Here is a 16,120-nt window from a genome sequence, read left to right on the forward strand (position 1 = left end):
GAAGGATTGGATGAAGACAGTAGGAAAGCAGAGAGACGGAAGGGAAGGCATCTTCATACGCTTATCTGAAATTCCTACCAATGAATTACATAAGTATCTCTATCTTTATCTTTATGTTTTATGCGTTTATCACCATACCCATTTGAGTTTGCCTGACTAAGATTTACAAGGTGACCATAGCTTGCTTCATACCAACAATCTCTGTGGGATCGACCCTTACTCGCGTAAGGTTTATTACTTGGACGACCCAGTACACTTGCTGGTTAGTTGTGCGAAGTTGTGTTTATACCATGGTATTGAACACCAAGTTTTTGGATTCATTACCGGGGATTATTTGATTTGTGAAAAGTATTGATCACAACTTCGCGCTACCCAGTTTTTGGCGACGTTGCCGGGGATTGTTGAGTTTGGACAACTGACGGTTCATCTTGTTGCTTAGATTAGGTATTTTTTTTCTTCAGAGTTCTTAAGAACGAATTCTAGAGTTTCATGATGATCTGTTGAAATCTGGCTGGCTGTGAAGCCATGTCTAATTTCATTGTTATTGGTTGTGAGTTATATTTGGGGTTTTAATAAGAAACATGAAAGATAAATGGCAAGAAAGTAAACTAAGGCCTAAAAAGGGTCTTGGCAAGGGTTGGTGGTCAAGGATCTCTATCCTAATCACTAACCATAATATGAGAATTGGCAAGGATTAATCTCATTAAATCGTCCTCTAACTAGTAGTAAAGGAAAGTCAAATGAGCTATATCAATCCTAGTCCATAAGTCCTAACTCTCCACTAATTCAATTAGTGAGAACTAGAGTCAATGGATCCCAATCATCAATTACTTGGACATTGGTAACTCAAGAGTTCCTAAGTTACCTTTCCAAGCCAAGAACATAAACCTCTACTCTAGAATCCAACCAAGCATTTCATCAAACACTTGGAAGGCATAAAAGGAAAGCATAGTAAATCAACAACAAGAACAAGATCTAACAACAATTATTGCAAAGAATTAACAACAACAAATCGAAAGGAACACAATTATTATGGATTACCTTGAATAGAATGGAAAGAAGACAGAAGAAACAAAAGTAGATCTACAACAAAACACAAGAACAACATAAAGGAAATTACAACAAAAGAATAGAAGAAGATGAATGTAGCAACAAAGAATTGAGAGTTAGAAGTGGAGGAAAGCAAAGATTAAAACCTAGATCTAAGAACTAAACCTAATCCTAATCCTAATTCTAGAGAGAAGAGAGAGCTTCTCTCTCTAGAAACTAACTCTAACTAATCCTAATGTGTGGGAATGAACTAATCTCCCTTTGCTCTTCAATCCTTGGCTTTAAATAGCATCTTTGGCGCCAAAGTTGGTTGGGATTGGGCTCCACCACCCTTGAGAATTCGTTGGTCATGTTTTCATTAAAAAAATCATAAACCAGTACCAACGCGTACGCGCACAGCACGTGTACGTGTCCATGATGTGCGGAAAACAATCCGACACAAAACTCACCGGCAAGTATACCGGGTTGCATCAAGTAGTAATAACTCACAAGAGTGAGGTCGATCCCACAGGGATTGATGGATCAAGCAACTTTAGTGGGTGATTAGTTTAGTCAAGCTAACATTGGTGAATTGGATGAAATGTGACCAGCAGAATGTAAAGTGCAAGGAAAATTAAAGTGCAGAAAGTAAATGACAAAAACGTAAAGGGCAAGAAATGTAAATTGGCAAGAATCTTAAATGACAAGATTTGCAGGAAATTAAAGGGAACAAAAAGAAAAAGAGCTGAATGTTAAAGTGCAAGTAATGTAAATTGCAGAAACTTAAAGTGCAAGAAATATAAGTGACTTGAAAAATAAAAGGGGAATGGGAATTGGATCTGCAGGAATTAAACAATGGAAAAGCAAAACTAAACAGAATGAAGAGTAGTTGATGGAATTAGTTGAACCGGATCTCAAACTAAAAGGAAAATAAGCTTGGCGTAGTAATTAAACAAGGAAATTAAAATGGAAACCAATAGATCTCAGGACCCAAGAGACTAGATAACCAAGTCTAGATCTCAATGCCTTCCTAGATCCAATTCAGAGAGAAAATGCAAAATTTAAAGAAGAGAGCAATGTAGAAATGTAAATCCAAGTTCAATTTCTAAAAGTTGCAGTAAGAAAAATAGAGAGATCTCAAGGTGAGATTGAGACAGAATTTCCTCAATTCTTCAACACCCAAGACTCAAGACAAGTGTAGATGAAATTGAAAATAAGAAAACTAAGAGGAAGAGAATTCAATTCTCCTTCCCCAAGACTCAGAATCTCAAAATAGCTCAGGACCCAAAAGCTCTCTGCTGTGAATATTATGAAAATTCTCAAAGAAAACTCTCAAAAGAAAAGCTCCCGTAAAACTTCAAATCCTAAGCTATTTATACACTTTCTTCCAATGATCATTAAGCCTTGAATTTGGGCCTTGGATTTGATGGAATTGGGTTGATAGTAGCCTCCGTTGATTGCTCTTGGTATTGGAAAGAAATCCATTTGTGAACCGGGCCATGAACCATTCACGTTTGAGTCAACGTTTGAGGCAAACGTTGACTCAAACGTCCCTTGTGTGAGGCATTATGCAGATATCCCATTTGCTGTCATCCACGTTTGAGCCAACGTTTGAGGTCAAACGTGAGCTCAAACGTGGGTCTTCCCAAGCTCCTTTTTGCCCAACGTTTGGCCTAACGTTTGAGGCAAACGTTGGCGCAAACGTGGCTCATCTAAACCATCAATTAAGGGTGCTCTTCCATGCTCTTTCTTGCCAAAATGTAGCCAACGTTTGACCTCACGTTTGAGGTCAAACATTGGCTCAAACGTCGCTGCCCAGAAGCTCTATCTTTCTTCTTTTAGGCGCCAACGTTTGCCTCAACATTTGAGGTCAAACGTTGGCGCAAATGTTGCCCTTCCAAGAGTGCCATTTTTCTTCTTTTTGGTGCCAACATTTGCCTCAACGTTTGAGGTCAAACGTTGGCGCAAACGTTGCCTTCCAAGAGTTTCTTCTTCAGCCAACGTTTGCCTCAACGTTTGAGGTCAAACGTTGGCTCAAACGTTGGTTCTTCTCCAGGGCATTCTTCATCTTCTTGCAACCTCCTTCCAAGCTTTGTTTCATCTATCATCAACCAATCAAAAACATCAAAGCTATGCTTCAAATCATGAGATTGTTTCTCTTCCATAATATATGACAATTATAGCTGAAAAACTCATGAAAATGCATCAATTCATCCATGGTTGATTGAATCTAAGGAAACATGAAATTCCACCCAAATGGCTTACTTGTGGCTCAAGAAAGTGCATAAAACCAAGTAAAAACTAATGAAAAAGGCTTGTGAAACTAGCCTAAGATGACTTGTCATCACAACACCAAACTTAAATCTTGCGTGTCCCCAAGCAAGCAGTAAAACATAAGAAAAATTACTAGAAGCAGAGAAGTGTATAAGCCTTTTTATTAGAAGACATTGAATACTGGTAAATGGGGTTTTCATGCATGGTATCTTAGAGATTTTTATTCTGTGGCTGAGGCATCAACATTCCTTTGGATCCTTACTTGAATCACACAAAAAATGACATTTGTTATTGCTTGGTCCTTAGTTTTTTTTCTTGTTCTCTTTCTTTGCTGAGGCTTAATGCTATGTAGTAAGGCGACTTTTTAGAGTAAGCTTTCAGCCAGCATTCCCGTCCCAGTTGGTTCAAGATGCTAAGTGTTGAAACACCCCTATGGGCTTACTTGCTCAAGCCTCTCCTTAGTACACACACATCACAGGCATTTGGCTTTATTTTTTCTTTGGAAATTGATGCCCAGCACCTCTTTGGGTCACTAAATGCTTTGTCTCAAAGTAGCTCTTGATGATGGACTTTCGGTTGGCAATCCCGGGTTAGTTAACCCAAGTTGCCGGGTGATGAAGCACCCTTTAGAACCTAGTTATCCAAGCTTATCTTTGTACAAAAGCATCACAGGCATATATCCAAATCTCAAGCCATTGGTGCCCAGCCTTGTTTATTTATTTATTTATTTTTTGCTTTTTTTTCTTACATTTTTTTATTTTGGACCCTTTTTTTTCATTTTTCAAGTCTCATGAAATGTAACTCAAGTTCATATCACAAAGTCATGTCAACATTTAGCTTTATTTATAAATCGACCAATGAACCAGCACATACCACCACATAACCTCATTTTGTCTCATATCATACTAGACTTTTACTCTTTCTCTATTTCACAGTTATTTTTCTTTTATTCAAGCATGAGGGACAAAGCATATAATTCAAATAAGATGAAAGTGAATCAAGCACTTAAACTATCAAGCCAAAACAGCATGAAAACAAACAAACTAGCAGACAGTAAATAAATCTAAAGAACACTACTCAATAGGGGACATTTGCACTTTCAATTAGAATATTTAAACTAAAGTCAGTCAGAGAACAGTACAACCTCTTGGAGTCTATTTGTTTCCGCTGTGTCATCATCTTTGTTAGATTCCATGTCCTTCTTTTGTCCATGATGATGTATCTTTTCCTCCAAGAGATTGAATGACTTCCTACAAAAGATATTGAAAGTTGCTTGTTTCCCAAGCACTTGAGACACAGTTAGCATGCATGTATGCTTGTGTTTCTCTGATTCTAAGTTGGTGTGGAAACACCAAACTTAGTTCCTTTCCTACTTCTATATGCAGCAGAATCAATACATGCATGAAACATCAAGTACTTTTATTAAGAAATTGGACTGTGAACTAGAAAATGGCTGTAAACTAGAGAACAAACTATGACAATCATTAAGTAGTTTTTCTGATTGTTTGGAGCCGATATTAGTCATGCTGAGGGTGCAATGTGTTCTTAATAAAATTTTTGGTGGAACACCAAACTTAGCATTCAACATTCACCCCTAATTATTTTGGTGTGCAACACCAAACTTAGCTCCTTGCAATACAGAGAAATATACCTAACTTCTTTATTGAAATAACTAAGAAAGAAAAACTACTGACCTATGGTTGATGACTTTCTTCCTCTTCTTCCAGTTTGTTAAGAGGAATGACCTCAACGAAAGGGAAGATTCAGCTACTGTCCCTTGTCTTGGCCTTTCCTCAGCAAGCTTCCTTTTGCAAATGGCTTGATTGATCTTGCTTGCTGGCTTAGGGACAGAATTGGTGCTCTTGCTAGTTGCCTTCACTTCTTTGGATTCAATACTTGGTGGTTGTGTGATTGTTGGAGTGATTTCTTCATTAAGAGCTTCTTGCAATGGTGGTTTTGTGAGCTCTTCCTCTGTGCACTTCTCCACTTCACTTGGGTGTGAATTCTCTTGAATGACTTCCTCACTTTTTTGTTCCTCCACTCCTTTTTTTGCACTCAACATTTGACTTAATAGTTCTTTTATGGAGGAGGTTTGTTGTTCTGCCCAAGATTTCTTCATCTCCTCTTCATATTTTTCGATCACAAATTCAAGGGAAGTTTGTGAGGGTTGTGAATGTTCATGTTCCTTTGTCACCTCAAGTGCAGTTTCATTTTCAACCACCTCATTCTTCATTGGAAGTTCACTTAATGTAGTAGCCTCCTCATCTTGCTCTTCCACTTTCTCACTCACAAATTGGTCTTCATCCTCACTGTTTGTTGGTTCTAAGTTCCCCTTTGTTTGCTCTAAGGGCCCATTCATCTTCTTGAGGATGATTTCTTTCCAGGATTGGGGTTGTGTGTATCTTTCCACGAGTTTTTTATGTATTTCAATGGCTTGAAGGAAATCCTCATCTGCTGGTTCAAGAGATGAAGGTTGAGAGTAATTTTGGTGACGTGGATGTGTTGTGGTGAAGTTGTGTTGCGGGGTGTGGAATGAGTTGTGTGATTGATGGGATGACTTGTATGGATTTTGGAGGAAACTTTGTGTTGAGGCATAATCAAGTGATGAAGAACTTTCAAATGAGAAACTGGGACGCGAGGGTGGATGCTCTTTCATTCCTTGGTGATACTCCCAGCCACCATTAGAATAATGACTTGAATCATTTTGTGGTGGTGGGAAGTATCCCATATGATTCTCTTGCTCATCTTGTGTTTCTGAAGCAAATCTCCATGAATTGGAGTGCTCAGGATTTGTTGATTCTTGGTGATATTCCCAGCCACCATTAGAGGTTGGTGATGGTGGGCAATATCCTGAAAAATTTTGTTTGACCATAAGATGAGTTGAACTCCATTTGTATTTTGTAAAATGCAACATCAATGGAAATTGAAATTCATGTCACAGAGACAGAATTTCTTAGTGAAGCAATAACTCAAACACCTTGGTTTCAACTTAGAACAGAGAACAAAAACAAAAAAAAATGCTTGATCTAGACTTCTCACCCACTTAATCATTGTTGATCTAAATCAATCCCCGGCAACGGCGCCAAAAACTTGATGTGCGGAAAACAATCCGACACAAAACTCACCGGCAAGTGTACCGGGTTGCATCAAGTAGTAATAACTCACAAGAGTGAGGTCGATCCCACATGGATTGATGGATCAAGCAACTTTAGTGGGTGATTAGTTTAGTCAAGCTAACATTGGTGAATTGGATGAAATGTGACCAGCAGAATGTAAAGTGCAAGGAAAATTAAAGTGCAGAAAGTAAATGACAAAAACGTAAAGAGCAAGAAATATAAATTGCAGTAAATTTAAAGGAAATGTAAATTGCAGTAAATTTAAAGGGCAAGGAATATAAATGACTTAAAAAAATAAAAGGGGAATGGGAATTGGATCTGCAGGAATTAAACAAGGAAAAGCAAAATTTAACAGAATGAAAAGTAATTGATGGAATTAGTTGAACCGGATCTCAAACTAAAAGGAAAATAAGCTTGGCGTAGTAATTAAACAAGGAAATTAAAATGGAAACCAATAGATCTCAGGACCCAAGAGACTAGATAACCAAGTCTAGATCTCAATGCCTTCCTAGATCCAATTCAGAGAGAAAATGCAAAATTTAAAGAAGAGAGCAATGTAGAAATGTAAATCCAAGTTCAATTTCCAGAAGTTGCAGTAAGAAAAACAGAGAGATCTCAAGGTGAGATTGAGACAGAATTTCCTCAATTCTTCAACACCCAAGACTCAAGACAAGTGTAGATGAAATTGAAAACAAGAAAACTAAGAGGAAGAGAATTCAATTCTCCTTCCCCAAGACTCAGAATCTCAAAATAGCTCAGGACCCAAAAGCTCTCTGCTGTGAATATTATGAAAATTCTCAAAGTAAACTCTCAAAAGTAAAGCTCCCGTAAAACTTCAAATCCTAAGCTATTTATACACTTTCTTCCAATGATCATTAAGCCTTGAATTTGGGCCTTGGATTTGATGAAATTGGGTTGATAGTAGCTTCCGTTGATTGCTCTTGGTGTTGGGAAGAAATCCATTTGTGAACCGGGCCATGAACCATTCACGTTTGAGTCAACGTTTGAAGCAAACGTTGACTCAAACGTCCCTTGTGTGAGGCATTATGCAGATATCCCATTTGCTGTCATCCACGTTTGAGCCAACGTTTGAGGTCAAACGTGAGCTCAAACGTGGGTCTTCCCAAGCTCCTTTTTGCCCAACGTTTGGCCTAACGTTTGAGGCAAACGTTGGCGCAAACGTGGCTCATCTAAACCATCAATCAAGGGTGCTCTTCCATGCTCTTTCTTGCCAAAATGTAGCCAACGTTTGACCTCACGTTTGAGGTCAAACATTGGCTCAAACGTCGCTGCCCAGAAGCTCTATCTTTCTTCTTTTAGGCGCCAACGTTTGCCTCAACATTTGAGGCAAACGTTGGCGCAAACGTTGGCTCCTCCCAGGGTATTCTTCATATTCTTTTCACATTTGAGTTAACGTTTGAAAAAACTCATGAAAATGCATCAATTCATCCATGGTTGATTGAATCTAAGGAAACATGAAATTCCACCCAAATGGCTTACTTGTGGCTCAAGAAAGTGCATAAAACCAAGTAAAAACTAATGAAAAAGGCTTGTGAAACTAGCCTAAGATGACTTGTCATCAGTCCATGGGGTAATTCGCAAGGTGCGTGCAAGCGCCAGGTGCGCGCGCGCGTCCATGGGCGAGTTCAACTTCTTTGACTTTTCATGATTTCTCCACTTTGCATGCTTTCCTCTTCACTCCTTTGATCCATTCCTAGCCTTTTTAATCTGAAATCACTAACAAACATATCAAGGCATCTAGTGGAATCAAAGGTGAATTAGATTTAGCTATTTTAAGTCCTAAAAAGCATGTTTTCACTCTTAAGCACAATTAAAGGAGAAGTTATAAAACCATGCTATTTCAATGGATAAATATGGGTAAAAGGTTATAAAATCCCCTAAATCAAGCACAAGATAAACCTTACAAATGGGGTTTATCAACCTCCCCACACTTAAACCAAGCATGTCCTCATGCTTAAACCAAGAATGAAGTAAAGAGCATGACATTTATTCAATGGAACTAACTAAATGCAATCTACCTATATGCAACTATCTAAATGAATGCAATTGCTTGGTCAAAATAAATTAATTCCCAAGAAGCATATATGTACAAGGGCTAAGGACTAGCAAGTCTAATCCACAATTGAATTGAGTTATTAAATATTTTTACAAACTGCATAAAGAGATGATCATAGGCAAAAACATGTAATTGAGCATCAAACCCTCACCGGATGTATTTGCACTCTATTCGCTCAAGTGTTTAGGGTTGATTCACTCAATTCTCTCCTAATCATGCTTTCTAAGATTTGTTTTTCTTCTAACAATCGACATATATTTCATGCATGCATACATATATCATGAGGTCTTTTCTTTGGTTGTAATGGGGCTAGGGTCAAGTTATGATGCATATATGGTTAAGTGAGCTTGAAATTTGAATCTTTGATAAGCTTAAACTTTCCACTTAACCTATATAATAACCTATACAATTAAATTCTACTCTAACTACCCATTTTCTCACTTTTTCACATACTCATGCATTTCCTTTTCATTTCACAACACATATGCATTGAATTGATTTTATTGAGCTTCACTTTGGGGCATTTTGTCCCCTTTTTATTTCTTTCTTTTTCTTCTTTTTCTTTCTTTTTCTTCTTTTTCTTTCTCTTTTCCATATTATTTTTCTTTTTTTCTTTTTCTTTTGTTTTTCTCATTTTTTTTCTTTCTATATACAAGAACCTCGATGCATAAGGTTTTACATTTGATCAATACATGAGTATGTACCCAATTCCCAATAATTTCAATAAAAATACAAAACTACCTTTTTATTCACCCAATGTCTCAAGGTTCCCACACTTGAATGATACTCACACACACTAGCCTAAGCCAATCAAAGATCCAAATTAAGGACAATTATTGTTTTTCGCTTTAAGGCTTGTAATGTGCTAAAATAAGAACAAATGGGTTAAGCGTAGGCTCAAAGTTGGCTAACAAAGGAAGATAAAAGGTAAGGCTTTTTGGGTAAGTAAGATAAATGAAATGATGGCCTCAATCATATAAATGCATGAATACACAAAATAATGGACATAAAGAATCAAACAATTCAAAGATTACAATCATAGTAAGAGATAATGCACACAAGAAGGAAATAAGTGGTTATAAGATGTAACCACACCATTAGGCTCAAGTCTCACTTGCTTGTGTTCTTAGCTCATAACACGCTCCACAATATATATAATTCAAGCAAGTTTAATGAAAAGTTTTCACTCAAATCAATTGAGGTGCCCTATAGATAGAAATCCTTGAAAAACTTTATTATTTTGACTAAGTTTATTTTGTATACATATGCAAAAATAAGAAAATGCAAGTAAAAATCCTAAAAACCTAAATTGAAATGCAAAAGTGTTGGAATTAGAAACTTGTCACCTAAAATCGCCGACCGGTCGGACAACCTCCCCACACTTAAAAGTTTGCACCGTCCTCAGTGCATTGAAGGATGAGCAAGTGGGTATGGCGAGTCTCCGGATTGCTGCGTGTTCTTAGTCTTACTTCCATGTTTGCTTGTGGTGCATTCATCATGAAAAACAAAAATATAACACCATAAGATGAGAAGATATAAAAGCAAGGAAGCATACATTGTTGGAATGAGGTAGATCACCAGAAATGAGTGAGTGAATTAGTGTGACATTGATGACAAATAGGTGTGTGAATTCTAAATTGCGCGGTTTAGAACACACATTAGCATAAAAAGCTATGTCACAAAAGAAGCATGCACTTTACTCATTCTAGTATGCTTGAGATGCTTTAAGTGAACTTGTAAGGTAAAGCAAGCATTAAAGAAGCATGAAAGCATTCAAGCTAAAGTATATGGATGCATATGATCATGAAATACAATACATTAAGGTAAATGCACATTATCATCCATCAAGAAATTGCCTAATCACAGAATAAGGCTCAAATCACATGGTGGCTAGCTACAACATGCAATTCAAAAAGAGTTACAAGCTCGAAGGCAATTCTCATCACTTGGTATTCTTAAAAGGTAAGCATGAAGAACTCAAAACCAAGTAGCAAAATATAACCTCAATCATAGAATCCAACAAAGATTATCTAAAAATATTCATGCTAAAATAGCATTTAGGCAATAAGAGGCAACAATGTGTAGTAAACATGATCAATAAGCCAACACTTATAATGAAAATGGAGAAAATAAAATGAAAACTAAATTAAAGCTATCTAACAAACTAACTAACTAACTAATTAACTAACTAAAATAAATAGTTATCCATGGTGTTTGGAAGTGTTGGATGAAGGGTAGAAGAGGGAAAGAAGAAAGGAGGAAAAAAGAAATGGAAAGAGGAGAGGAAAAGAAGTGGATTGAAGGAAGGGCATCCACGCGTACGCGCACCGATGGCTTATTTCGAGAGTGGTGCGTACGCGTCATGTACGCGTGCGCGAGTGGGGTTATGCCAAAGGCACAATGTTGGCGCGGCGTAGGCACAACTCTCTGGAAAATGTATGGAATGTGGAACTTCTCAATCCACGCGTACGCGCCATGTACACATGCGCGTGGATGGTCGAAAACGCTTGATGCACGCGTATGCGTGCAGTGCGCATACGCGTGGATGGTGCTTTGTTTTTCAAATTTTTTTTTGCTATGTTTTTGCACCAATCCAAGCATTCCAAACCTCCAAACAACTACCAAAACAACATAAAACCTTATTTAACATACTAAACTACCAAATATACTCAACTAACTAAACAAAATATGAAATCAACTAGATTCTACACTAACTCTTTCTGCTTTGGATCACGACTTTAGCCACTTGTCTCAAGCTTTTCACTTGGACGTTCATGACACAAGCACATGGTTAGGGGCAGCTTGATTCAGCCGCTTAGGCCAGGATTTTATTCCTTTAGGCCCTCCTATCCATTAATGCTCAAAGCCTTGGATCCTCTTTACCCTTACCTTTTGGTTTAAAGGGCTATTGGCTTTTTCTGCTTGCTTTTTCTTTCTTCTCTCTCTTTTTTTTCGCCATATTTTTTTCACTGCTTTTTCTTGCTTCAATAATCAATTTCATGATTTTTCAGATTATCAACAACATTTCTCTTTGTTCATCATTCTTTCAAGAGCCAACAATTTTAATATTCATAAACTTCACTATAAAAAATATGCACTGTTCAAGCATTCATTCAGAAAACAAAAAGTATTGCCACCACATAAAAATAATTAAACTAATTTCAAGATAAAATTTGAAATCCAAGTAGTTTTTGTTCTTTTGTAATTAGGCACATTTTCATTTAAGAATGGTGAAGGATTCATGGAATTATTCATAGTTTTAAGACATAGACACTAGACACTAATGATCATGTAATGAAGACACAAACATAGATGACACACAAAGCATAAAAATTGAGAAACAGAAAGATAAGAACAAGAAAATCAAAGAACGGGTCCACCTTAGTGATGGCGGCTAGTTCTTCTTGAAGATCCAATGGAACGCATGAGCTCCTTTATGTCTCTTCCTTATTTTTGTTGCTCTTCCCTCATGGCTATTTGATCCTCTCTAATTTCAAGGAGGATAATGGAGTGCTCTTGGTGCTCCATCCTTAGTTGCTTCATATTGGAACTCAAATCTCCCAAAGAGGTTTTAAGTTGCTCCCAATAGTTGTGTGGAGGAATATGCATCCCTTAAGGCATCTTAGGGAGTTCTTGATGAGGGACTTCCTCATGCTCTTGTTGAGGTCCATGAGCGGGCTCTCTTATTTGCTCCATCCTCTTCTTAGTAATGGGCTTGTCCTCTTCAATGAGGATGTCTGACAATTCCAGCTAAATTGCATAGGTGATAGATGAGATGAGGGAAGGCTAACCTTGCCAAAGTGGAGGGCTTGTCAGCCACTTTGTACAGTTCTAGAGGTATGATCTCATGAACTTCCACTTCCTCTCCACTCATGATGCTATGGATCATGATAGCCCGATCTACAGTCACTTCGGATCAGTTGCTAGTAGGAATGATGGAGCGTTGGATGAATTCCAACCATCCTCTAGCCATGGGTTTAAGGTCATGCATTCTCAATTGAACTGCCTTGCCTTTGGAGTCTCTTTTCCACTGATCTCCTTTCACACATATGTCCATGAGGACTTGGTCCAACCTTTGATCAAAGTTGACCCTTCTAGTGTGGGGGTGTGCATCTCTTTGCATCATTGGCAAGTTGAATGCCAACCTTACATTCTCCAGACTAAAATCTAAGTATTTCCCCCGAACCATGGTAAGCCAATTCTTTGGGTTCGGGTTCACACTTTGATAATGGTTCTTGGTGATCCATGCGTTAGCATAGAACTCTTGAACCATTAAGATTCTGACTTGTTGAATGGGGTTGGTGAGAACTTCCCAACCTCTTCTTCAGATCTCATGTCAGATCTCTGGATACTCATTCCTTTTGAGCATGAAAGGGACTTCAGGGATCACCTTCTTCTTGGCCACAACTTCATAGAAGTGATCTTGATAGACCTTTGAGATGAATCTCTCCATCTCCCATGACTCAGGGGTGGAAGCTTTTGCCATCCCTTTCCTTTTTCTAGAGGTTTCTCCGGCCTTAGGTGCCATAAATGGTTATGAAAAAATAAAAAGCAACGCTTTTTCCACACAAAACTTAAAATGTTTGATCATCCTCGAGAAAAAAAAAAGAAAGAAGGGAGGAGAAGAAGAAGAAAATGGAGGGGATGGAAAGGTTTGAGTGGTTCGGCCAAGGGTGGAAAGAAGTGTTTATGATGTGTGAAAATGAAGGAGGGATGAAGGGTTTATATAGGAGTGGAGAGAGGGGTAGGGTTCATGTATTAGGGGTTGGGTTTGGGAGGGAAAGTTATTGAATTTTGAAAGGTGGGGTAGGTGGGGTTTTTGGGGAAGGGTGAGTGGATGTGAGTGGTGAAGGGTATTTGGGAAAGGGTGTTATTGGAATGTGTGAAGAAGAGAGAGAGTGAGTTGAGGTAGGTGGGGATCCTGTGGGGTCCACAGATCTTGAGGTGTCAAGAATTTCTCATCCATGCACCATTTTGGCGTGGAAACGCCCTCTGAGTGCTAATCCTGGCGTTAAACGCCAGATTGCTGCCCATTTCTGGTGTTTAACACCAGCTTTTCTTCCCTTTTTGGCGCTGAACGCCAACTTGGTGCCCTTTTCTGGCGTTAAATGCCAGTCTGGTGCCTTTTTCTGGCGTTAAACACTAAAAATGGTGCCAGACTGGCCGTTTAACACCCATTTTGCTACCCTTACTGGCGTTTCACCAGTAAGTTCCTCCTCCAGGGTGTGCTATTTTTAATGCTGTTTTTGAGTTTGTTTTTATTTTTGTAGTTGTTTTTGTGACTCCACATGATCATCAACCTAAAGAAAACATAAAATAACAATGGAAAATGGAAAATTATCATAAAATAAAAATTGGGTTGCCTTCCAATAAGCACTTCTTTAATGTCAATAGCTTGATAGTGAGCTCTCATGGAGCTTCACAGATATTCAGAGCAAGGTTGGGGCCTCCCAACACCAAACTGGTTGACTCTGTATTGAGAGAAGCTTTTCATGCTTCTTCTCCATGTGTACAGAAGGAGATCATTGAGCCTTAAACACAAGGTAGTCCTCATTCACTTGAAGGACCAACTCTCCTCTGTCAACATCAATCACAGCTTTTGCTGTGGCTAGGAAGGGTCTGCCTAAGATGATGGATTCATCCTCATCCTTCTCAGTGTCTAGGATTATGAAGTCAACAGGGATGTAAAGGCCCTCAACCTTCATTAAGACATCCTCTACAAGTCCATAAGCCTGTTTCCTTGAATTGTCTGCCATCTCTAGTGAGATTCTTGTAGCTTATACATCAAAGATCCCTAGTTTCTCCATTACAGAGAGTGGCATGAGGTTTACACTTGACCCTAGGTCACATAGAGCCTTCTCAAAGGTCATGGTGCCAAGGGTGCAAGGTATTAAGAACCTTCCGGGATCCAGTTTCTTTTGAGGTATCTTCAGCCGAGCCAAGGTGTTTAGTTCATTAATGAGCAATGGAGGTTCATCCTCCCAAGTTTCATTATCAAATAATTTGGCATTCAGCTTCATGATTGCTCTTAGATACTGAGCAATTTGCTCTTCAGTGGTAACTTCATCTTTTTTAGAAGAAGAATATTCTTCAGAGCTCATGAATGGTAATAGGAAGTTTAGTGAAATCTCTATGGTCTCTAGATGAGCCTCAGATTCCTTTGGTTTCTCAGGAGAGAACTCCCTAGTGGTCAGTGGATGTCCCATGAGGTCTTCCTCGCTGGGAATCACTGTCTTTCCCTCCTCTACAGGTTCGGCCATGTTGGTCATGGTTATGGCCTTGCACTCTCTTTTTGGATTCTCTTCTGTATTACTTGGGAGAGTGCTAGGAGGAGTTTTAGTAACTCTTTTACTCAGCTGACCCACTTGTGCCTCCAAATTTCTAATAGAGGATCTTGTTTCATTCATGAAACTTAGTGTGGTCTTAGATAGATCAGAGACTATGGTTGCTAAGCCAGAAAGGCTCTGCTCAGAATTTTCTGTCTGTTGCTGAGAAGATGATGGAAAAGGTTTGCTATTGCCAAATCTGTTTCTCCCACCATTATTGTTATTGAAGCATTATTAAGGCTTCTGTTGATCCTTCCATGAGAAATTTGGGTGATTCCTCCATGAAGAATTGTAGGTGTTTTCATAGGGTTCTCCTATGTAATTCACCTCTTTCATTGCAGGATTCTCAAGGTCATAAGCTTCTCCTTCAGAGGAGGCTTCTTTAGCATTGCCAGATGCAGCGTGCAATCCAGTCAGATTCTGAGAAATTATATCGACTTCCTGGGTCAATATTTTATTCTGAGCCAATATGGCATTAAGAGTATCAATCTCAAGAACTCCTTTTTTTCTGAGTTGTCCCATTGTTCATAGGATTTCTTTCAGAAATGTACATGAACTGGTTATTTACAACCATTTCAATGATTTCCTGGGCTTCTGCAGGCGTTTTTCTTCAGATGAATAGATTCGCCTGCAGAATGGTCCAATGACATCTTGGATAACTCAGACAGACCATCATAGAAGATACCTATGATGCTCCATTCTGAAAGCATGTTAGAAGGACACATTTTGATCAATTGCTTGTATCTTTCCCAAGCTTCATAGAGGGATTCTCCTTCCTTCTGTTTGAAGGTTCGAACTTTCACTCTAAGCTTACTCATCTTTTGAGGTGGAAAGAATTTAGCTAAGAAGGCATTGACTAGCTTCTCTCGAGAGTTCAGGCTGTCTCTAGGTTGTGAGTTCAACCATATACTAGCTCTGTCTCTTACAGCAAAAGGGAAAGCAGAAGTCTGTAGACCTCGGGATCAACTCCATTGGTCTTAACAATGTCACAGATTTGCAAAAATTCAGCCAAGAACCGATGAGGATCTTCCAATGGAAGTCCATGAAACTTGCAATTCTGTTGCATCAAAGAAACTAATTGAGGCTTAAGCTCAAAGTTGCTTGCTCCAATGGCAGGAATAGAGATGCTTCTCCCATAGAAGTTGGGAGTTGGTGCAGTAAAGTCACCAAGCACCTTCCTTGCATTGTTGGCATTGGTGTTATTTTCGGTTGCCATGTCTTTTTCTTTTTCGAAGATTTCTATCAGGTCCTCTCCAGAGAGTTGTGCTTTAGCTTCTCCTAGCTTCCTCTTCAGAGTC

At 38.6% G+C, this 16,120-nt stretch overlaps 1 non-coding gene across 1 annotated transcript; it reads left to right on the plus strand.

The window, feature by feature from the left end:
• The first annotated feature begins 15,526 nt into the window (after nt 1–15,526).
• Nucleotides 15,527–15,634, plus strand: LOC127740786 (small nucleolar RNA R71). Its single transcript, XR_008001644.1, has one exon. It is a non-coding gene; the product is annotated as a small nucleolar RNA R71 (small nucleolar RNA).
• Nucleotides 15,635–16,120: the final 486 nt, after the last annotated feature.

This window comes from Arachis duranensis, chromosome 7 (assembly GCF_000817695.3).
Source record: "Arachis duranensis cultivar V14167 chromosome 7, aradu.V14167.gnm2.J7QH, whole genome shotgun sequence".
Classification (NCBI taxonomy): Eukaryota; Viridiplantae; Streptophyta; class Magnoliopsida; order Fabales; family Fabaceae; genus Arachis; species Arachis duranensis.